Source organism: Lonchura striata, chromosome 4 (genome assembly GCF_046129695.1).
Source record: "Lonchura striata isolate bLonStr1 chromosome 4, bLonStr1.mat, whole genome shotgun sequence".
Taxonomy (NCBI): Eukaryota; Metazoa; Chordata; class Aves; order Passeriformes; family Estrildidae; genus Lonchura; species Lonchura striata.
Window position 1 is genome coordinate 71,335,312 of NC_134606.1, and position 23,813 is coordinate 71,359,124.

Below are 23,813 nucleotides of genomic sequence, written 5' to 3' on the forward strand. Positions count from 1 at the left end.
GAAGCCTGAAGAATGTCCTAGCAACACACATTCCCTCCCAGCCAGTGGGAGTGGGCTTTTAGAGGAATGTAGGTGGACATCCCCTGCTGCCTAACCCTCCAAAGAATACACAATGTCTGCATTGGAGACAACTTGCATAATCAGGCAGTTTTGTTTTTATGAAGGGAGTTTTTTTTCTCTTCAGAACTTGATCGTTTCCTTTAAGACCATGAACATGTATGTTCTTTGGTGTCTTGACAGACTTACTGATCCATAAGTCAGAAGTCTTGGACAGTGTTCTCTTGTGCAGTTCAAAATGCACTTTAGTAGCTATATTTGCCAGAAACAGCCACCTATTGCAGCAGGTATGCTGAAGGCATTTGCTTTAACTTGGAAATATAAAAGGGGGAAGAGAGACAAAGAAAGAAAGAATTGACTAAAGAAAGAAAGAATTGACTGTAGTTGTAGAAGGGAAGCTCAATGCTAGTCAGTAGTAACCACTTGTGAAAAGCTTCTTCTGCTTACTATAACAAACGTTAAATGTGGTGGAGGTTGAACTAATTGTTTAGTTCCACCATACAAAAAAGGAGTGGGTGTCCTGGAAAACAGCTCCCTGCCAGTGTCCAGAGTGGAGCAAATGAACTCAAAAAAATGTGTGTAGGCCACATGGTCATCTGAGGATTTGTTTTGATTTTCTTAGTCCTTGTATGTTGCTTTGTTGTCCGCATAATGTGATAAGCTGTTTTTCTGTCAACAGGATGGAATATTCTGAACCACTAATTTAATGAAGATTTTTATTAGATTCCATTTGCTTCGCAAAGATTAGAGAATTAAGAAATCAAGTGATAAGCACAGCAAGGGAGATGAAATGGGTAAATGACGAGGGGAGAGGCAAAGGGGAAGGGATAAATGTTCCTATCTATTTCCCTGGGAAATCTTAATCTTGGCAGTCTGTGCATATCCAGTCCTTCAACAAGTGGAAAGGACACCTGCCTTTGCATACCTCACTATAGTGAGATAGAGTAGTTTGTTTCTGCAGCTGCACAGTTCCTACTTCGCTGGAAATAATCTTTGCTGTCACCCTGACTGGGTGACATGGAGCTGGTGGTGTCTGTCCTCTGCTTTCTTTTATGAGCCTTCTTACCGAGTTTATTACTTCTGTCCCTTGACTGAGGTTGCCTGTGCCTAAAAAACCCACAAGAAATAGGGGCAGAAAGAAAAAGCTCTTGGTGTTCTTTATTTGTTTAGGAACCCTGTCTAGTGACACCAAGGACCCAGTAGTGTCATACTAAATTGTGATTTCTGTTCTATCACTCATATTCTGATACTCTGCATTTTCAAACAAGGACCAAGGCTTAACTAGCAGTGGTTTGGTCTGGGTTCTGAGACAGCTGCTCTTCAACTAATTACAATGGGAACAAGTACAATATGAAAATCAAGTATTTGTTCTGATCTTTAGCATCTTGTATTACTTATCTCACAAGTCAGTAAGATCATCAGCTGGTTCTGCTGCTTCATGAAAAAAAACATGCAACTTGCATAGCAACCCCATATTAAAATGCTTATTAAGAAAATAAGTACAAGTGACACAAGACACAAGAGCAAACAGGGGGTTGCAGTAAAACACCAGTTTGTAATTTTCCATGCTGTCTCTCCACTTGGGATGTCAGTTGTACTGCAAACACTTCTGAAAATGCCAAGCAATAACTTTAGATTTAAGTAGGGAGTGGCTGAATCCAACCCATCTATAATCCATGATCAACATCCACATAAGAATTAAAATCATCATGTAATTGCACTGGTGCTCTCAATCTTTTAATTTCTTTTTTTATGGGCTGCATCCTATAATGTTGAGTGGCTCTTGAAAGAGGTTAGGGTGTATTAGCCTTTGTCCACATGGCCACTTGTGGCAAACCCCCATGTTCCAGTTCCCAGCTCATCCAGATCACACACTTGCCTCCAAGGATTGTTTCTTCCATTATCTTGCATGTCTGGAGAGCTATTCATTTGTTTGTTCTGCCCAGCACAGAATAAATGATCAGGTCAGATTACAACACCAAGTCAGGATGCTCTCAGGGTGTGCATCCAGCATCCGGGAACTGCAAACCCTCCCAAATTCCCTTATCTAAATGGTGTCATAGAAAAGGAATGTCATCCCTCAAAAATGCTGTTAACTCACCAAAACAAATTACTGTGTGTTCAGTGTTCTGTATGTTATTGACTAAGAGACCTTCCAATGTATGTTTAACCTGGATGTTTTTTCCTTTTGGAATAAAGCTGCTGGAAGTGCCAGAAATGTGTACGTGCACCATGGGTGTGCTCAGGTGATGCAGACCAGCAAGTCATGGGCGAGGTATCAGAAGATCTTGGGTGTTTGCAGACGTCAGAGCAGAAGACCATGTGTCATGGAGCAGCCTGATGGAATGGGGATAGCTCTGTGTCCATCCATGAATAAAGGTTGATTTATGTGCACATGGGAGAGGGGTAGAAGGAACCAATGCAGCAACACAATCCACATGAGTGTTACAAAAATTGGTAACAAACCATCCCAAAAGCATTTTTATGTAGGAGGGAAGGTTCTGGCCTGCAGCTATATGTCAGGGAATAGTCATTCCTGAACCCACCACTGACCAAGGCAGATTAGATCCTGAACTGTTAATGGAAAATCATGAAAACATTGTTGTTTCTATCTAGTGTTTTCCTTTTCATATGTTTAAGTGCTTATTTTGAATACCTTTTCCTTATTTCCAGAAAGAGGAATGTATGGCTATCATATTACTCTCTAGTAACACTGTTGAATGTATGCCAGTTTACACAGTATTGAAGAATAGGCTTGAACAGAAACCTCAGAAATCTGTGGATTTGGTTGAAGTGCAACTCTGCCTTACATATAAGAGCATGTGAGTGTTGTCTCAAATGTACAGGCACTCCTCAGACATGACTTTTAGAGTTATAACAAAAATTATGTTGATTTAGTAACTTTACTGCTTTCTCTCCTTACTGATTTCACAGTGAAGAAACAAAGATAGAAATCTTTGTGTTCCTTCAATACATGAAGATGCTATTTCTGAGATTATCTGGGACAATAGGTATGATGATACCATTTTAGATATGGGGTAAGTTCTGGACTAAAGGGAATATCTATATTCTTGCAAATACTGGGGTTTTCCTTACTGTAACTTCTGGACAGGCATTTAAATAATACAAGTTTTTATTGGTCAGTTTATCATAACTGTTTAAATGCTTGATGTGTATAAGCCAATGTTTCAGAGCACTTTGTTTTCTGGCATTAAAATACCTATGTAAAATCCAAGTCCTTATCTGTAATTAATGGAAAAACACTTCTAATTATCCTATGTTGCTATTATTTTTTACAGCGCTCTTGTACAACCCCATTACTCAGGTTACTGATGAAGATCTGGATTCAGCTGCCCTGCCCTGATTTCAGTTTCCAGTTCTGACATGGGATGGCTCCTTTTACAGCTCCCTGTGAATAGTCAGGTATGTATGAGTTCTTGCTGAGTAGGCTTGTGTGGTACAAAGTATACATTCTGGTATTTACCAAGTCACAAATGTCAACATCACAAATATTCTACGCCCCCGTGCTACGGAAAAAAAATGGTTCTTTGTGAGGAGAACTGGTTCTGTCTTACCATCTGTTTCTTGGAATATTTTAGGTATTCTGTAATTCAGAAATAATTGAGCAAGTCAAAATCCTTGAGAACGAAGGACTTCTAGTAAACTAAAGTTTTGTTCTTAGAAGTAGTAGGGATAATTAACTTCAAAGGAGTATAGAATGAGGTTCTGGCTCCTTTGTACACTGATTAGGTAAGAGAGGTGTGTCCTTGAGGTTAACTCTGAGTGCAGGTGAAGCTCTCATGAGAGTACATGTGAAAAAGGGATCAGAATGCTTTGTCAGATTTGCTTTTAGGTAGCAACTGAATATGCTGGACAGTTAAGAGGTTTCCCAGTATTTATTTAGGATAAGTACCTCCCAGTCTGCTGTTACAGAATACTGCAGCTCAGAGCAACATGGACCAACCAGTTAGAAAAATTTGTTGGAGACTACATAAAATATGGCCTTCATACACTGCAGCATTTATAGGGTCTAATCTTTTAACCTATCAATGCAATAATCTGAATTACTGTGTTTTTGTATCATGCAGCCAACACTTGGTGTATTTATTTTGTAGACACTTGTGTATTTACAGGCTCATTTGAATATACATTGGTACTCTTGTCAATGTAACAGCTTCAGAAGAACAGCACAGGTAATTTTCCTGATCGATCTGGAGGTTACCAGATGGCAAATAAAAGGAAAGGAAATCTTGAACACATGATGTGAAAACAATCCTGGCTTTTGTTTCTGGAATTGCTTTTGTACTGTGGTGGTGTTCTTTAGGGAGATTCACAAATAGGGAGGGGAGAACTATTAACACAGATAAACTGGACTAAGGCTCTTGGAGAAATATTGTAGTAAGATGCAACACAGAATTGAGTCCTGGTGGACAAGTTCATTAAGGCATTTGGCATTTTAGACTATACTGAACTGTCCTGTAGCAAATTTTATTATGACTAGAATCATCTAGTGTAACAATGGAGGATAGATTAGTAATTGAATAGAAAAGGAAGCAAGATTTGGAAACAGTTTCTATTACTTGAATAATATTTTATCGCTTTTAGTCTTCCATGAAATAGTTGATGTATCCCTTGAAAGTAAAAAACTGTGAGAATCTGATAATTATCTGCTTAAAAAATAAAATCAAGCTACTTCTATTAACATGCTTTGACATGCAGTAAGCAGCATTTCATTAACATCTCTTAAGCAGGGGCTGTGTTTGTGGAGTAATCAGAAGCCAAGGTTATCATTTGTGTTGCAGTGACACCCACAAATGGCCCCTGGACCCTGGTGTGTGGCTCCTGGTATATGAGAGAGCTGGTCCCTGCCTTCAGGTACCTCCCAGCTAATTGCCAATGATGCACTGGAGGTGGGGAAGGTGAGATGGAGGATAAGGGTAATTGACAGCGCCGTCAAGTTGGGTTACCCTGGTGCCAAGCCTGCAATTATCAGCAGTGTTGGCAAACACAGGCCCAGCAAGGTCTGTCCCACCACCCACCAAGCAGGGCCCAATGACCAAGGAGGAGTTCATTGCTCCTCCAAGACTGCTGTTTCCCAAGCAGATGTCAGGGAGGAGATCCTGTGTCATTACTCCCGGGTAGGTAGTGTTGCACTGGACTCTTGCCATGCAGCTGTGAGAGAGGCAAGTCTTGCTGTGAGGAAGAGCACTTTGAGGTTGGAACTTCAATTAGAACTCCAGAGAATTAGTGGAAAATGCTACTTTAAATTAGTACTGTTCAGGAATGTCCATATACATAAAGCCTTGCTTTCCCAATTTAATTTTTTTCTCTTTATCTTGTTGGATATATGACCTTTTTAAATCAGCAGACATTAAGTTAATGGAGCTGCATTTACAATGATTATTCATTTCTACTTAGGGAAAGAGGTCTACAACGAAGCCAAGGAAGTTGAAAGGAAGGCTGCTGCAGCATGCCCATGGTACTGTTCTAGTTCTTGTGTTTTAGTGGCAGAAAAGGGATTTGTCATCTGCTGATAAGCAAATAAGTGCAGTAACCTTTGAGGCATTTCCCATTTTCTGCTTTACAGTCTTGATGGGAGAATAAATTTCCCTACTGCACGCTTTACCCATTGTCTTTCCTACATGTACACTTGAGTAATCCTGCTGAAATTAATTCATTGAAACTTCAATTTTAATGTCTTTTTCCTCCTTCAGTAGATATAAGGTAGCATCACAATCTGCATTCAGTGGTTTCCAAGGGTACCCTGTCTGAGTTGTGTTTTCAGGCTGATACCAGAGGCTGCTTTGTGCTGTCATTGCCAAAAATGAAGATGCATGGCAGGGCCAGAAAACACCTTTCACTGTTGAAGCTTAATTAACTCTTCTGTATTAGTGACAACTGCTAGTTTGGGACATGCCTGTGACAGTCAGTGCCACCATATTCTTAGAGCTGCCACTGATTTAAATGCAGTGTGAGCAGCTGTTTGGGTGAATGCAGAGGGAGGCGGTGTCTTATTCGAGAATACAAGCTGCAGGTCCGGTGCCGCTCAGCAGCAGGGGACCTGCAGAAGCCGCGGTGGTGGCTTTTACAGGTCGTGGAGGACCTCTAGAGAGCGAAAGTAGGAAATGGTCATTCCTTGCTCTCCTGTGTTCCTGCGGCACTGGGCCAGTATGCACAGGAGTGTCCCTGTAAGAAATCCATAGGTGCTCAAAGGCTCTGTATTTACACAAGAATTGAGTCTTTTTGTGGAAACCTGGCTTTTATAGTTCGTGGGTTTCCAGGAACTTTCAGTGTGTTTTCTAATTATGGAAACACACACATAGATAATAATTTTCCTTGCTATAGCAATTATCCAAGAGTCTGGATGCTAGATGACCTGCACTGGTGTTCGAAATTCATCTTCACATATGACTAAAATGTACTGTCTTGTCAGTTAATACCTGATTTTGGTCAAGTTGAAACTCATAGTAGCCATTCTCATCTAAGTACAGGTATAATTTAATAACACGCCAGTCTTTCTTGCAGCCTTGGGGTTTAAGAAGGATTCATTTGTGCAGAATGCCCAGGAGTAGGAGCTGCTGCACTTCATAGAGGATCAGGAATGTTTATATTGAAGTTCCTTCTTGGTCTTTACCATGCCTATTTCAACTCCTTCATTTTACAGTAGGAGCACTAGTTACATGTATGTGCTTTTTATTGCTTTTAATTTTTTTTCTGCCTTCTTATTCCTTTCTCTATTCATGATAAATAAAAATATACTTTCAGCTGAACTGATTGCAGAGAGGGAGAGTGTTTAACAGAGTTTCTCGCTAACAGTGTTCTGTTTAACCAGGCAGCTGCAATATCTGTGTCCTTATGTTCCTGTGTTTGGGTTGGGGTGGTTCTGTTCAGAGAAATGAGCACTTGCTTGATGAGTTTTTTAATGAAAATAGTTTGTGCTAAAACTTTGACTTGGAGATAAACAGATTAAATAGTAAAATGCTTCAAATTGTAAGGTCTTTATAAGAGGCTTTAACATGGTATGTTAATTTCTCAAGTAGATTAACATTTGTTTGAATCACCTGTCACTGAGACATCTGAGAACATCACTTACTATCCTATGAAATTATATCCTTGAAATCCAGAATAAAATTCACCAAAAGCCCTTATAAGGAAAAAAAATCCATTTTCTTTAACAACACCTACTTGAAATATCATTAGAGTACCTATGTGCTGAGAAGTGCCAAAAGTAGAACTGCTCCTTGGGTATAGCGGAGTTATCAACAGGACCACAGCATTTCAGTACTTTTTGTCACGATTATAAATTCAGAATTAGCTTGTTTACTTGCTTTGATAAAAATGAATCCAAATATTGAGAGTGCATGTGATGAAAAAGGTCTGCTAGAAACAGAGAAACTAAAAAAAAGCTGTGTTTTGCTCTCTTGTACCAAGACTATAAATTGATTATAAATTGTTGGCTTTGCCATAATAAGTAAATCCTTGGGAAAATGTCTCAGTAAAGAACTGTAGATTTTATTGACACTTAATAGGATATTTTGTGAGAAACTCTCATATTTTTGACATCTTTCAAGCATTACTCAAATCACATATTGGAAAGGCTGGGGGTTTTTTCATGTCTATGCTAACATTTTGTAACTGTCTCTGGAGCCATGTGTAATTCTTTCAAAAAAAGAGCCAAATTAGTAAATCTTGGAAGGAAAAACCTGTTTCAATAATTATTTCCTATTTGAATGGTTTATATTCAGCTTGTCCTATTTTTCATGTACTTCAATAGGTCTTCCATCTGAAGATGTCAGTGTTCTACAGCTATTGCTGAAATAGATGATTAAAGTCTGCAAATTATTCTTGTCAGAGTAAGTACCTAGTACTCTTGTAGGATTATGTTGCTATGAAAGCAATTTACTATTTCTAAGTGAGTCTTATTTGGTTGCCCTTCTTAAACATGTTTTTCATGACTACTTAATTTCCTGTAGAAGATTTGAGTTGAGCTCCAGAAAGCAGAGCTGAGAATATTTGGTAAGTATTTTTTATAATCTGAAATAACATAAAAGCTAAAGAAAAGGAGGCTAAGAAGAAACTATGGGCAGCTGCTGTCACTTATTTGGTGAAAGCAGTCAGGATCTAGCAGACAATCAGCTGCCAAGGAGCTTGTCCTTTTGCTGGGACATGTCATGTTACAGTTGAGCAGGTGTATTGATGGAGAAGTGGGAGACCACAGACAATCCAGGTTCTCCTCATTTAATATTTGTTTCAAAGGAAATTTATTGAGACCTAGCGATGTAAATATTTTTATTTGCGATACAGGGTACAAATTATCTAATTTCTATTCTTGGGCAGTCAGTCTTGTAAAAGATAAAAAAACCTGTATGATTGTTGTGTAGACATCACAGCTATTCAAAGTCACAGAAAAGGCAAAGGTAGGGTCACTGTGGGCAAGTCCTGGGTCAATCCTGCTAAACTAAAGGAGAGCTTTAGTTCTCAGATTCTGTGTGCAGGCTCTTTGGTTTGCTGAGGAGATATAGCAAAGACATTCTGTCAAAATGGGCAGCAAAATGTATACGTTCTGACCAAGTACGTAATCTGGCTTTCATGTTGTAAGGAGATCAAACAGTGAGGTGAGCATGAGCTTTCATGTCCTTGTGGTGAAAGCTGAACGTTACCGGTGCGGTCACGGATATAAGGACTCCGAGGGACTCCCACCTTCCCCGTCAAAATTCACAGTGCCATTTTGTTCTCATGAAGACAAGAAATGGGCGGAATTGGGTGGTTTTCCTTTCTGCCCTGCCTTTGAGTGTGGAAGGCCGTAAAGCTCATCCGGCTGCACTTGCAGCCAATGCCCACAAGGCGGCACTCGGGCAACACGGACAGAGGCAAAGCATCGTTACCTTCCTTCCTTCGGTACGGGAGAATTGGGATGCTTTTGAAATGGGGAGGGAATGTTAATTGAGAAATGTTGTCCTTAAATCTAAATTATTCATCGAAGTACAATTTCTTAATGCGAAATTATTTTCTATTAAGTATATCAAGTCCTGTAATGATCAACTTTATAAAATACCCTTTGCACTATTCCATTTAGTAGCTAAGGGATTAAGAATAACACTAAACTCTGGAAGACCCTCAGAATACTTTTATTAGAAGATTATTCTATTTTTACCTGTATCTGAACTGGTTGTCTGCTTTGTTCTCTGAACTCTAATGAAACTTTGAAAGTTTAATACAAAATTTCATGTCTTGAATAATTTCACATTTCTTAATTTCCAGCCTAAAATTATCAAGGATAAATTTATAATTATTTCTTTTTGCATCTGCATGGTTTTACACACTCTGCATGTAGTGAATTGGTGAGAAAGGGGTCTTGTCCTTTCAGGTGGACTCTGAAAATCAATACCAACTGCAGCCCTGTTGCTATAGGACATGTGAAAGTATGACGCGAGCTACTTGTTATTTGCAAGGTAAAGAAGAAAGTTTATTCTTTGACTCTGACTTTTATACTTTCCTAAAGGTGACATTGGATTGGAGAGTGAAGGGGCCACCTCTCCAAAGACATTGGACAAACTACTAGTACATCAAGTTTTTCCACCCCCATAAAAGAATGCAAACAATATGTTGTTTACAGAAATTGTGTGGGAAAGTTTTACAACAGAATGTAAACTCAGAAGGCTTTAGAAAATCTTAAGAATCAGGGTGACACAGCCCATTTCAAGTTCCCCTTCCTTTAGCTTCCCGTGACAGGAACGAGGCATGGCCAGTTCCTGGTTTGCTGCTGGATGAGTTGGCAGAGCCATAGGCAATGTCTCACTGACCTCTGAGCAGCTCTGTCAGGTACAAGAGGTGAATTAAAGGTGGCAGCTGTGTAACAGGAATCAAAATTGTAGAGCAGAAAGTGAGAGAAAATAGACATCTGCTCATCAAATACAAGCTGCTTCTGAAATCTGTTGGAAGAAAAGATGGCATCCCATTCCTCAAGTGCTTCAAGTATGTGGCACTTTGGAGCCTTATGGTTTAGGAATTTCCTAGGGTAACACCAGATATGTTGTGCTTCCTTCCCAAAATGTAGTTGGTTTAAATCTTTTATGGGGCACAGCCACAAGACCATGACTGTCAGGAGTAGGAAGCATTTGATTTTTCACCCTGGTGTTTTATTCCCAAATCTCATAAATGCATGTGATAGGATGGTGAGACTGAGCAAACTGAGCTGCTGGTTTAAGATACTGATTTGATCTAGCACAGCCTTACTGCTCTGGTCTCTGAGACTAGGCTCTACTGGTACTTCAACATTTGTGCCATATCTCTGGACTTACACAGATAAAATACTGAACAAGGGTGTCCAGAATGTGTGTGTGGAGTCGATGGAATAAAAACACAATATGCAAGTTTGCCAATATCAGTGTGCCTTGATAGCAATTCTGATTCAAGCACATGAAAGAAAATGGAACTTCATTTTTCCACCCCTTCAGTTCAAAGGCTGTTAGAATAACCTTTTAATTTAACTTCTTTTATTCCTCTTCAATTTATATTAAGTAACTGAAGTGAGAGAAAGTGAATAGAATTCATCCTTCAAGAGAAGAAAACTCAGGAACAGTGCCAATGAAGTTGAGTCATGTAAAGCTCATGAGTTGGCTAAATATTTTATTGCTTTATTCTCTTCTCTTTAGGCAGTGTTCATATCCCTAATAATACACAAGGCACTCAAAAGATGGCAATGTTTCCAGGCAATGCTTTGGTAGAAGAAAACCTGTTTAGGAAAGGGGAAAAAAGGGAGACTTGGCAGCTCTGCTTCCTTCTTTTAGATAATGAGCTTGATTGCCCATTTGTGATAATTAGATCCACATTAGGTTGTACCTGGTGTTGAACTGGTAGAGTTTGAAAGAGGAAAAAATACTAGTTCAAGATGAAAAGCCAAAAAGTATAGAGTATTTGTAGCAACTGTATCCCTGATAGTGGGGGTTTTTTTGGTTTTTTTTGGTGGTTTTTTTTGTTGTTGTTGTTGTGGGTTTTTGTTGTTTTTTTTTTTGTTTATTTTTGGTTTTGTTGTTGTTTTTTTCTTTGGAATTTTTTTTTTTTTTTGACTGCATGAAATCCTTGGGAATCTCAGCAATTTATCAGGGTGTATGGATTCAGCCCTGTAGGGAAGATAGCTCACTTCTGACTTCACTTTCAGAAGCAATGTTCCATCTATTTCTAAAAGAAAGATGGCCATTATGGGTTGTCTCTGGCTTCTCAGCCTGAAGAAGCTGAGGTCTAGGCAAAAATCAGTGAAGCTTCCCACATAAATAAACCTGCCTTTGTCTTTATCTCAGGTGTAGAAAGCTCAGAGTTGTCATCAGAGAAGACTGTGGGTGTTACTGAAAGCTGTAACTTGCCCAGCATCCAAAAACATGACTGGTCTTTCTCCCAGTAAGAGGTCTGTGGTCATGCAGATGAAATAGGATTATTGATATATGTGCCAAAATCCTGCAGCAGCATGACAATAGCTATGAAAAACAATGACTAGTATTAATTCTTAATTATTTTGATTCAGTTTTTAGGATGTAGAAAGATTTTCTGCCACAGGAAGTTTCATAAATATCATTGCATTATGACACTTAATTTATACCACTGCTTTGGAGTGGCCTTAATTTACCAGCCCCTTTGATCCTAGCACACAGGATCTGCTTCTGAAAATTATTATTTCTTACACAATGAATTTGTTTTCTCTATGCTCCCCAGCTGGGCTGGAGGCAGTCCCATTCCCTTTGTTTTTCTGGACTGGGAGTTGGTTTCTAAATTCCAGTGGCGCATCCTAGAGCCTTTAATCTTCCCCTGCTACCTCAGTGCCTACCAAAGAGTCCATCAGTCTGCAGCCAGCATCAATTGCATAGTCAGATGTGTCTGGCCAGGAAAGCTCATCAAGAATTTGTATCATGTCAAAGCTGAGGGATGAGGTTAGTCTCTGTTAGTCAGCAAAGATTCGGGGAAAATCCATCTTCCCAGAGCATCCCCAAGCCTTAATTAGAGAACTGATTCATTCTCAAACAAGTCAGGATGCTATCAAGTTTAGAAGTCAAATTCATATCATATTTTTGTTTCTCATCTCATACTTTAAGTCTCTATCACTAGATGTCATGAGTTCTGTAATGCCTCTTGTGAAACTTGACATTCTTAATTAAAACTTACAAATACTGATTTTACTTAGAGAATAAATCTGTGTAAAATAGATTGTGTTTAATCATTGTCTGGGCCAGACAAGGCAGGTGGTTCACCTGGGAAGCTTTCTTTGCACCAAAGAGACAGAACAGGAGACAGAATTGGCCCAATTTCACAGTGGAGAAAAAACATGATGACTTGCTAAAACAAAAATGCAACCAATTATCAGCATGCTGTCCTGGGAAACCTGCTTTTGTGGCTTTCTCAGCACTCTGTGTATAAAAAAAATAATTAGGAAATGGGGTTTTTATGGTAGAAGTTGTTCAAAATTGGCCTGGAATATTGTTTTTTAATTTCTAATGTTGAGAGTAACCTTCTTGGCAAAGCATTCCTCACGCAATAGAAATGTGTGTGGAGTAGGTCATATGTAAAAGCATATAGGGGATGTACGAGTCATCCCCGAGACACGTTTGGTTTATGAGCGGGAGTAAATTGAAAACACTGATTGGAACATCTGGATGCAGTGCTTTTAGATGACTCTTTGCAGGAAGGCACAAGTGAGAATTGCTTATGTTGCAATTTCAGGCCTGTTTGCAGGCAGCAGAGTTTGCCAAGAGTTGAAGCCTCACGAACATTCCTGTCACTGCTTGCAGTGCTGAGGTAGAGGAGCAGCCAGCAGAGCTGGACACCTCATTGTCAGTCCCAGCTCAGCTCATCTATTCACCAGCCCACTGTAGTGCTCACAGAGTTTGCTGGCAAACTTCTTTCTTAATAGGAATGTTCTTGGTCTACAGCAGAGCCACTTGAAGTTGTTCCTGATGGTGTTACTGTGATGTGTGAAATCCAGGAGGGCTTTTCAAGTGCTCAGCATGAGGAGAGCTGGCACAATAGTCACAGGCTCAAACACAAGGGTGTGTGCAGGCAGGGCTCTAGCAGGAGGACTCTGCTGTCCTTGAGGGATATCTGGCTCCTGGAGAAGTCAGCCTGTGGAATTCAAGCACTGTTGCTTGCCCAGTCATTTGCTATATCTGGCTGAAGTGGGAAAAGTTCTTGACAGTCATGATAGTGTAATTGCTTTAATTAAAGGGGCAGATTGAAAAAAGTATAAAGTGTGTGCAGCATGAAATACTAGCCAAGGCAAATCTGATGGGTTTATGTACTCTTTTATGAAGGAGTTTGAAGTATAGGAATTTGGAATAGATCCTTGCTGTAATGGTTTCAGATTTGATATGATGACAAGCATGTGCTTCTCCAGGGTGAACATGATCCAAAGCAGTTCATATACACTAATCCTGTGAAGATAGGTTGTCTTAAAATGGTTTAGCATATTTTATTATTGTATCTGCCTGCAAGATCTGCTCCAACAGATGTGCAGTGAGAAAATAAAGGTACAATGGTGGAGGCAGTGGAGCTGAGAGACAACTTTGTGACTGCATTGGCAACAATTGGCATTTCCATCGGTGTTGTGGTGTGTACTCTTAATTGAAATGTGAAAGGCCTGTGCTTACAGCTCTGCTGTCATTTAGGCACAGCAGAGTTTTGTATTCAAATGCAACTGAAGTATTTTAAGAAAGCCTCTTATCAAACAGTTGTGTTTTGTACAAACAGGCAGGTATTGGGGCAGGAAATGAAGGAAAAATGACACTTTGTAGTCACATATGAAAGAGTTGTGCTTAGGTTCTCAGTGTATATTCTATGTAACATTAAAGAGTTCTGTCAGCTTTCTCCAGTATGGCTTGTTTGGGACTGAAATGAACTGTCTGAAGTAGTTCATCCTGATCCCCTACTGGTTTTTAACTCTTCTATGTAGTCCTACCCTTAAGCTGTACACATTAAGCAGCTGTGGAAAAAATATTATCTTGCCTGTATTAGATTTTATTTTTCCCCCAGGAAGTGCAGCATTTATATCGCTTTCTTTATGAAAGTGATATTTTTAAGTGCCTGAGAAGATGTTTATCTGTGAACACTATGTGCATGAGTGGCAATGGTGGTAGCTTTCAGTGTAGCAAAAGTGAGGATTTTTGTATTTGTGTTCAGAAAATTATTAACTGGTTTCAGTGGACTGCTTAAAAGACTAGCAGAGGTCCATATAATCCAGACCTCCCTCAGGACCAAATGCAGACAGTGAACAGTCAGATACCAAAGCACTGGTATCACTATTTATCAGTCCAGTGAAGCCAGTTAATAATGTTCTGAACAAAAACCAAATCAGTATTTTCCAGCTGTAGAGTTAATTGGAACAACTAAAAAGTCAGGGTCTTGTAATTACTGCTTGGAATATAGCTGTTTTCCGAGCTGAGGTGGTTTCTTTCCTCAGAGGCCCTTTACAAGTTGCCTTTTCCACAGCATCATATTCCATGAGTGTTTTCTGCACCCTGTCAAAACTGCACCCTTGACTCAGCTTTAAAAAATTGCCATTTCTACACAAAGGCCTTTGAAAGAGCTGAAGTTTATTGTGTTCTTTGTGTCACTGCCTCTCAGACCTTACTTAATCTGGGTATTTATTGGGAATTATATAAAGGGTGAGGAGGAACTGCTTATTTCTCTTGAGTTTAAAAGCAAAGCACAATGACAACAACCATTCAAATGACATAGCCTATGTGACAACTCAGTAGAGAAACACAGATTATAGGGAATCGTTAGCCTTATTTTTCCTTTGTATCCATCACATTTATTACTATTATCATATCTTGATCTGTCAGTACTTAATCTCATCTTCTGCTACCAAGAGATTTTGATCCTGAAATGGATCTCTCTAGAAAGGATGGGTTTCCAGTGAAATTGTGAAAGAAACACTGCAGGTTTAATCCTGACAGAGATGCCTGGATTCTGTCTTTCAAGAACACTTATGTCAGCCTTAACTTTTCAAACTTAGAAAATTTATTTGCTGTAGTGTTAATAAATCTGAGAAAATATGCCTCGAATGTATCCTAAGAACAGAGGAAAAGGAGTAAGAAACCCTAAGAGAAACTGTTTCAGGGTGAAGTCTTCTGGCAGGTAATTCTAGGTGGGTGCATACAGCTTTGTCTGCTGTTTGCCAGCAGGAAAACTGTTCTCTTTAGCTTTTTACCTGGCAGCTTCAGTAAAACACCTGGTCATCATTTCAGTGACTATTTCCTGGTAGACTTAAGCTCCTTCACCCCATTGAATGTGCTCACTGTATCCCTTTCACACACAGAATGTAGACTGTACACAGGGTGTTTAATTTGGTGTGGTTTTGAAAGAATTAATTAAACCTTCCATTTGTTATTACGCAAACAGTAATTAATTTCAAATTAGCATGCCAGAAAACTGAAATGTGTGGGGAGAACTGGGTGGTTTGTTTCCATTTATCTCTACTTCCATCTAGATATAGCAGCATCACTTCACTTGAGCATAGATGTAGAGAGCAGACAGAAATTGGGCAATCTTTTATGTCAAGTTGAATGGCCCCCTGCAATAGCAGTGAATCAGCTCTGTTTTCCACTGTAATGGCTTCTGAGGGTTAGAGCAAAACAAACTTGAAAACCACAAGAATTGAAGGTTGTTGGGTGAAGCCTGATGATATGTGATCCATAAGGGCCAATATTGCCAGTATCCCTTGCCCAAATGTGCATCTTCTGTGCCTTGTAAAGTAAGAGACTTAGAATAGATATTGCAAAGTTATTTTCTAAGTTCTTGCTTGTGCCTTTTGAAAATTGTTTTTGTGTTCTTTAGTTGTTTATCTTTGCCTCATTCTGAGAGCAAGGCAAGTCTTCAGTTTGCATTTCAGCACTGCACAGCAAGGAGGGCAGGAGGTTATAGCTACCCCAGAAAAGAGGGAAAAAATAAAAAAAAAGGGCAAGCATACTTGCTGTCTTCGAGCCTTTTTTTTTATGTATCAGGGATCAGGTTAAAAAAAACAAAACACTGAAGCTAACAGGACTTACTCTACTAATCTTACTGGGTTTTGAACTAGACTTTAATCTCTGTCCTTGCCTTAACCAGTAGGGGAAAAAATGGTAGTTTTTGAATGTGCTGCCAGCAGATGTCTCACACATTTCCTTACAAAAGCAGATTAATGATTTAGCTCGCTTTGATCACACAGCTCTGAGAAACTGAAAGTTCATGCAATGGTTTTCATTATGTTATGGACAATCTTCAGTAGCTGCAGCATCAATTATTTTTAGACCTTTCATGAGACAGGGTTTACACAGTAGTCAAACCAGAACAAAATTTCAGGGGTTCTTCTGGTGTTTTCATACTCAATATGAAATTTAATGTACCTGAAAATGTTCAACTCCTCACCTTAAAATATATTTATATTTCAGGCTTTCTCCTTTTTTATTTATTCTTCTGCCCTTCATACTGCTCATACAAAGGGACTCTAAAATGGCCTGGAAATTGTGATTTATCACAAAAGTAAAGGATTTGGCAGAGTACCACTGATGCAAATGAGGTTGGCTGTGTTCTTCCATAATAACTGCCTGCATTAATTATTCTTTCTGGTAGTAAAGGAGCACTGTGAATTACACTGTATTTTACACAGCTTGGCATTATACAGAGATTGCTGCTAAAATCCTCAGAGGTCCAGTTGTGCTGTGCCACATCCCCTTTCAAAGCCATTTTTGGAAGTTCAGTGCTTTGCTGTGCGTCTGAGGTCTATGCAGGCTGAGAGCTGCTGAGCTCTCTTAGCTGTGGAGCCAGAGAAGGATTAATAATACTTGTGCTCCCTGAAAAGTTCTTAGCAGCCTGATTAGTCTGATTGCAGAGCTGGATCGCAGCAGGAACAATAGACCAGGAAAGTAGAAGTGTTGTGTCCGTTCACTTGAGATGCAAGAGTGATTGTATAAAATTGAGAGCTACCTCTATTTTCTGTAGAAACAAGGGAGATCTGTCCCCAGAAAAAGACAAGGTACCCTGGTGCTTTTGTGATCTTGGACTTGGATGGGAGTGGCTGCTGTTTTTGTTCTGCATTCAGACCCAATGAGCTCCTGACTACCTGGAAAAACAACCTATGTAATATGAGCCACCTGTCCTTATTTCACAGGAATGCTGGGCCACAGTAACAGGGATGGTTCTGAATATGTTACGTTTGCTTGATATTGTGTCTAAAGGGAGGAAATCTATCCCCAGCAGTCTTTGGGGAGCTTTTTAGATAGGTGGGGGGATGCTGTTGAGGCATTTCACAGCTGGCTAATCTTTTAGCTGTCTGATTTTGTACATCAAAAATTGAGGCCAGTGTTTCTCAAAATTCAAGGCCTGGATCAGGGACAGAAACAAAAGACCTGAGAAGGGAAATAAAAGTAGGTGTATCAAATGTAAGTACACAATTCCACTGTTATGCTTGTGTTTTATATGCCTTTCTGTCCATTTTCTGCTGTGTTTATTTACTCTGTAAATTCAGTGTGTTGAGCTTGATAAGTAATAGCAATTTAACCCAAAGCAGGCATTTAGGAGGTGAATGGACTATAGGCCATTATTTTCTGCTAAGCACACTTGTTCTTATAAAGGAGGAATAGTCTAACAAGATCACAAAAGCCAAAAGGAGGAATAATAAAACCAGAAATAGAGACAGTGTGTCCCGTATTCCTCAAGGGCAACAGAGAGTAGCATAAGCTAAATACAGTCAGTCTCTACCTCTCAGACCTCCACAAAAATCCTGGGGGCTTGTCTCATCCTTGTCTTAGAAGGCTAATTTCACATGTGCCACCAGTGTAATAAACCAGGCAGGGACTATATTTTTACAGCCCAGGACTTTGACATTGAGCTTTAAAATCATAGCTTTTGGTAGATTTGGTCTCTGGCTGGATGTATGCTGAGCTGCCTTAAAATGTGAACTTTAGTGGGAGTAGCACTATCAACAGTTTGGAAGTTAATTGTCCTTGGGTTTATGGGGTGACTGGATTGAAATGTTAGAGACAGAGGAATAACATGCAACTCAGAGCCTCTGCTTTATTCTCAGCAATATAGTATGCTAATAGGAACAGCAGCTTCAAAATGTATTCAGGTCTCTTTTCTGAATACTATGGAGTTCTCTTTCCCTACTTCTGTAATTTTACATGATGGTTTAATGAGGAGTTTACATGAAGCTGTGTCTGCTGTATCAATACAAGCAGAGCACTCCAGTTGTTTTCTCCATGGCTGATGTTGTCACAGGCTGAGCTATGGAGTCCCTGCTGCAGCTCTAAACCAAACCCAAGGAGGCAGGGACTGTATTGGTTAAACCAAACCCAAGGAGGCAGGGACTGTATTGGTTAAACCAAACCCAAGGAGGTAGGGAGTCTATTGTTTCAACCAAACCCAAGGAGGTAGGGAGTGTGTTGGTGATCCACTATGGCCCCTGGAGTAATATTTTGCCTTCATGAGGGTTATGCACACGCATTTTGTGGTTTGACCTCTGAGCCATTCCTAAGGTGTCCAGGAGCTGGTCTCCCCATGGCCATGCTGTCCTTCATGTGAGGAGAGCAATGCCTGTGGAGCACACACAGAATTCTTTGTGTCTGGTGTGATTCCCAATCAGTTCCCTCCAGGAGAGGAACCTTGTTATAAACTTAGACTCAGGTTAACATGTGGAAGTCAAATATTTGCCTCTCATTCCTACTACTGCTTACTGCTGTGCTCGCAGTTGCATGTTTTATTTGGGCTTTGATGAAACATAAACATTTGGCCTCAAGTAACTTGATCCATTGAAATTTTTTTGAATGCTTACCAGCTTTGGGAAAACGTGCCGAAATCTCCCAAGCTAAGAGAGATTCTTATGGCAACAGGCAGGATATAGTGGCAGAATGACCCACAGGCACGAATGTTTCAGTCATGTCTCCAGGACCTCCACTTCCCTGAGGAAGTGTTTGAAAGTTTGTGGCTGACTGGAATATTTTAGAAGTGATCAGAAAGCCAGATTTTTTGGCCGATATTTGGCCATGTCGATGAGTACATGACATTAGTATGATTTGGCACGCTGCTTTTTCCTTGAACATGTGGCCATGTTGCTTGAAGACCAGCCAGATTTCCCTGACAAGGGGGCATCACACCACTGTGCTGCTCCCTGGCTTCAGATTTCTTCTCCAGTGAACTTATTTTAACTTATTTTAACTATTGTTTGAGTCAGCCTTTTAGCCAGTGCACTGAAAAAACAGGTAATTACCATCCAGTTATAAAACCAGGTTATTTGATGTTGGACCTGGCCTTGTGAAATGCTATTTCAAAGTAGTGCCCCTGTAGACCAAGCAAGGTTTGTTGTTGGAGTTGCTGGAGCGAGTTGAGGGGGAGGCCCTGAGGACTGGAGATTCTCTTCTATGAGGAAAGGCTGAGAGAGCTGGGGAGGTTCAGCCTGGAGAAGAGAAGGCTCTGGGGAGTCCTGAGAGCTCACAGGAGTGCCTAAAAGTGTCACAACTGGAAATGCTGTCCCTGCTTGCCCAGCCTCCTGGGCTCCTCCTGGCTCTGAAGGAAGGCAGACAAAACCAGGCAGACTCACAATAAATGCAGCAGACAGTCTATGCTATAAATCAGAAGAAATTCAGCAGTTCTGTCAGACAGCATCCCACTCCAGTTAATGATAGTTCATTATGTTCTGGAAAAGAGATGGGACTCTGATAGGTCTAATTAGAAGAAAAGGAAATATAATTCTATGTCTCTTTCACTGTGTTTCTGCACATATGTTTTCAGGGTGGTTTCCAGGTAACTCCTGAAATCATAATAGAATTGCTGGAGATGGATTACGTGCGTTTAGTCATTATCCATTGTTTATGTAGCACCAGGGGCTTGTACTGCCCTATACTACACAAACATGATTAGAAGATATACATAGTAGAGATGAAGTCATATCCTTCACAACACATAAATAAGCTGAACATTTGTCCTTTATGTGAGTATAGATCTTGTCTTTACTTTTCACATCTTTCCAGAGGCAGAGGTCTGTTGTAAAAATGTAGTTCTTAATAAACTACAGTGTCTAAGGCAAATTCAGTTAAGTAAACTATCTTACTACTATGGATTCTTGTGCTTCCAGCTCCAATTCAAAATCCCTGCCTGTCTTGATTGGAAAGTCTTTAATGGAAATTATTTTACCAAATGAAATGGAAAGGAAAGGATCTGAATAATATAAAACTCGTAATAAAAATGCACTGAAGTGTTCTGACAAGATCTTTAAAGGCAAAAACACTGTTAGGTTGGCAAGGCTGCTAATGTAGCACAGAGTCATAAGCACCTTTTAGGCTTTTTAGGCTTCTGTTTCTTCTGTAGGTTTTCCATTATCTGAGCATATTTTCAGTTCTAAACTGTAATTTTAAAAACACCCAACACTTCACTTTTGCTATTTACATGCACTTTCATTTCTCAATCTTCTCTGAAGTTTTTGTACTTCAATGGCTAGTTCTGTAGATCTTCTCACTTAGAAAGTCCAATCAAAATATATTTTTAAAAATGTAGTAGAGGTTTTTCTCAGGACTTCTTCCTGCCCATGGAACTGGGTGAGCTTTAAGGTCTCTTCCAGTTCAAATAATTTTGTGACTTAGAGATGTTTTGTTTCAGCTCTCAATGCAGTCAATGGATGTGCCCATGGCTGGCAGTCAGGAATCTGTGTGCGTGGTTGTCTTGTCCAGCTGCCTTCAGTTAGGAATTCTCCTGATTAAATCCTGTACTGAGCCCTTCGTTTCAGTGAGGGTAGGAGATGTAGCTACTCATGTGGTTTCTGTCTAGTTGCAATTCTCCTCTATTTCCCTTGGGTGTCACAATTAAAACTAACAATCTTTGGAACACAATAATGTGTCTGTGGGTCACTTAAGAACTGCCTGCTTGTGTTTTAAAATACCTCTTTTGGGATGAAAATTGGCATGAATGTATTCTGCTTCATTTCTATAATTAAACTCCAGATATTAGGTAGCATTTATTGACTAAATTGTTATTTTATCTCTCTTATTTCCTGTGGCCTGCAACAGCAGCCTTAGAATTTGTGTTGACTATTAAGAAAAGAATGCATTTTTTGTTTGTTCTCATATAACAAACTATGTAAGGCTGTAGCTCTTTTCCTGTGCAGTTGTTAAAATTGGTTTTTTATATTTGGAATGATGGTGAATGGTAGGTTTAATAAAATTGAGGGCTGGAAAATTCTGTTCATTCTAAATTGGCTAAGGCAATAAAAATATAAGCCTGCTTTTAAAACCATTTAAAAATTTTAAAAGAAACTGAATTATTCGAAACCTGGTCATTTTGTCTAAAAGTAGATAAAGTAGGTAAAGTTATGATTCACAGATTAAAAACACCTAATATGTTTAAAAATTTAGGTGTTACAAATTAAACCTCGTACGTGGTGTAAATATTTTTTGAGTAACTGTTAAAATTTATAAACATCAGTGAAGGTGAACAAGACCACAGAACCCTATCCCATTAAAACCTACTTTAAATTTCTTTTATAATTACTAATAGGCATAACATTAGTTTGTAAGATGAAAAGATTTCCAAAGTCTACATCCAGACTAGGAAAGCTGAAAAATGTTTTTCTGCTGCATGTGGTCATAATTATCTTTTCAGAGTGTAACAGACAGAAATTACTTCACTGACTCTTATCAATAAATGCTAACATAGATGTACTTTAAGATTTCCAGAGACCATTAATCTAAGAATTCACTGAAGCCTGAAAAAGAAGACTAAAAATCAATCTCCAAGAATTTTCAGAGGGAAAATGAAGTTCTGACTACTGGAACATCCTGGCTCAGGTATGTGGAATGCACACAATTAAGGATGGCCCTGTCAGATGTCCTGCCAGCAAAGAAAATTGGCAGTGAGGAGGTATCTGCTATTTATCTCACCCTTTCACACCAGAGTCAGCCTTTCATATTTTATTGGTTTTTGTTTTTATTTTCACATTTCAAACTATGCTAGGTTAAAAATCTGCAACAAATACATTCAAAGCATTTTATGTAACATCTAAGGATCCACTAACTGGAATTAACATTGGGAGCATTGTCACTTAAGCAGGAAAGAAAAGGAGCGCAGCATAGGAGGGAAATCAGAAACAAATATGCCTCCTGACCCTCCCAGGATATGTTGTGTTCTCAGAAGAATCAGGGATTTGAATTTATTTATGGAGTTTTCCAGAATCTTTCAAAATACTAAATTCAGGTAAAATCTTTTTTCCCTTTGAAAAATAATGTGGAATTATTCTCTTCTTATTTAGTGAGAGTATGCTGCCAGCATGCTTGCTGTCTTCTCCTCAGTGAGTGGTTTTGCCAGCATGTGCCTTTTTATGCTGTTTATTTGCAAGCAAAATAGTTTTCAGCTTTGCTTTTGGGGTCCCCAGGTTTTTGTTTGCCATGGGATATCATGGGACAAATTCAGCTGTGCTGGATCCATCAGCAAATACACAGCTTCCAAATAATTGTTGAATCTTGAGTTGTTTGGGTCAGCTCTTTTTGAGGCTTTTCTCTATTTGAGGCTAATCTCTATTTGAGGCTTTTATACTACCATTCCCTGGAGAATGACAGGAATTCCTAAGGGATTTATTGGCATCAGCCAGCTGCTGCTGTATTCTGCTAATGCTGTGATCTGTCAGGTATAGTAATTTATTCAATTGTCATGCTTTCTGGCTTTCAAGGGGCTGTCCATAAACATAAAAATCAAATCTTGTGATTTCTCACCTGTTTGGTTATTGGACCATTTAGTAAGGGCATGTATGCCTTTGTGAGTGAGACAAGCAGAGCTCTCTGACAGGAGAGAGGCTGTGGAGGTCTTAGTTCACACTAAGCATAGCCAGATGTACTGGTGACTGCCAGGAGTGTGCTGACACTGCGTCCAGGAGTTTACACAAATATCTTGCAGTAAATGTAAGCTATAATCTTAGACATATTTCTCCCTAGCAAACAAGATGAAAAATTATTTATCTGCCAGATAAATCATAGGCTGTTACTGACAGAGCTGCGTGAGTGGGACATTCAATCTTCAAAGTGGTTTCTAAAGAGCTGCAGGACTTTTTGTGCTAAAGATATAAAATTGCACACTAAGAAGTACAATATGCTGAATATAAAAAGTTTTCACAAAACATATATGCATGTATATATGTCCAGCATTAATGTTTTTTAACCGGGATGTGAGAAACTACCAGAGATAACCAAAACCACATAAAAATGAATGTTGAGATGTCTACCCCAATTTGTAATGATGTCTTTTTATAGTCTTTTGGGCAATGCTACAGAAAATGGGAATACTCTGTATATTTTTACATGGGACAGCAGTGCAATTTGCCCATTAGCTTGTGGTGAGAACTCTGTGGTGTCTGACGTGGCACAGCTCTGGGACATCAAAGGTTTTTGTTGCACGATATGAGGAGAGAATTAGAAAGAGTTGATGATAAAAGAATGATGAAAGGGTAGGTGCTTAAAGCTTGCCAAAGCAAAGAGAAATCCAGTTGGTTGCTTCTTGAGTTAAAAAAGGACCATTAAGTAAAATGGTCCTTAGGAACTCCTCAGCTTATTCCTAGCAGAAATTTCATTAAGCCAAACATACGGCTCTTAAAAGCTCTTTGCACAGGATCAAAGGTCTCAAGATACAACAGTTTAAAGACACTAAAAATATGGAGAATTTTCTTTTATGGATTCTTGCAGTGTTCAAAAGCCACCTATTAAAGATTAATAATATTGAAAAGAAAAAGATATTGGAATCCAAGTCTTCCCTGC

The 23,813-nt window shown here is 39.3% G+C and overlaps 1 long non-coding RNA gene across 2 annotated transcripts; it reads left to right on the top strand.

The window, feature by feature from the left end:
* The first annotated feature begins 423 nt into the window (after window positions 1-423).
* On the top strand, window positions 424-23,792 carry LOC144246237 (uncharacterized). 2 transcript variants are annotated; one of them, XR_013339906.1, is made up of 6 exons: window positions 424-3,095; window positions 3,357-3,480; window positions 5,476-5,536; window positions 7,832-7,910; window positions 9,425-9,509; window positions 21,739-23,792. It is a non-coding gene; the product is annotated as an uncharacterized LOC144246237 (long non-coding RNA). The 2 variants fall into 2 exon arrangements; XR_013339905.1 differs by lacking the exon at window positions 21,739-23,792 and having other exon boundaries at window positions 9,425-9,894.
* Window positions 23,793-23,813: the final 21 nt, after the last annotated feature.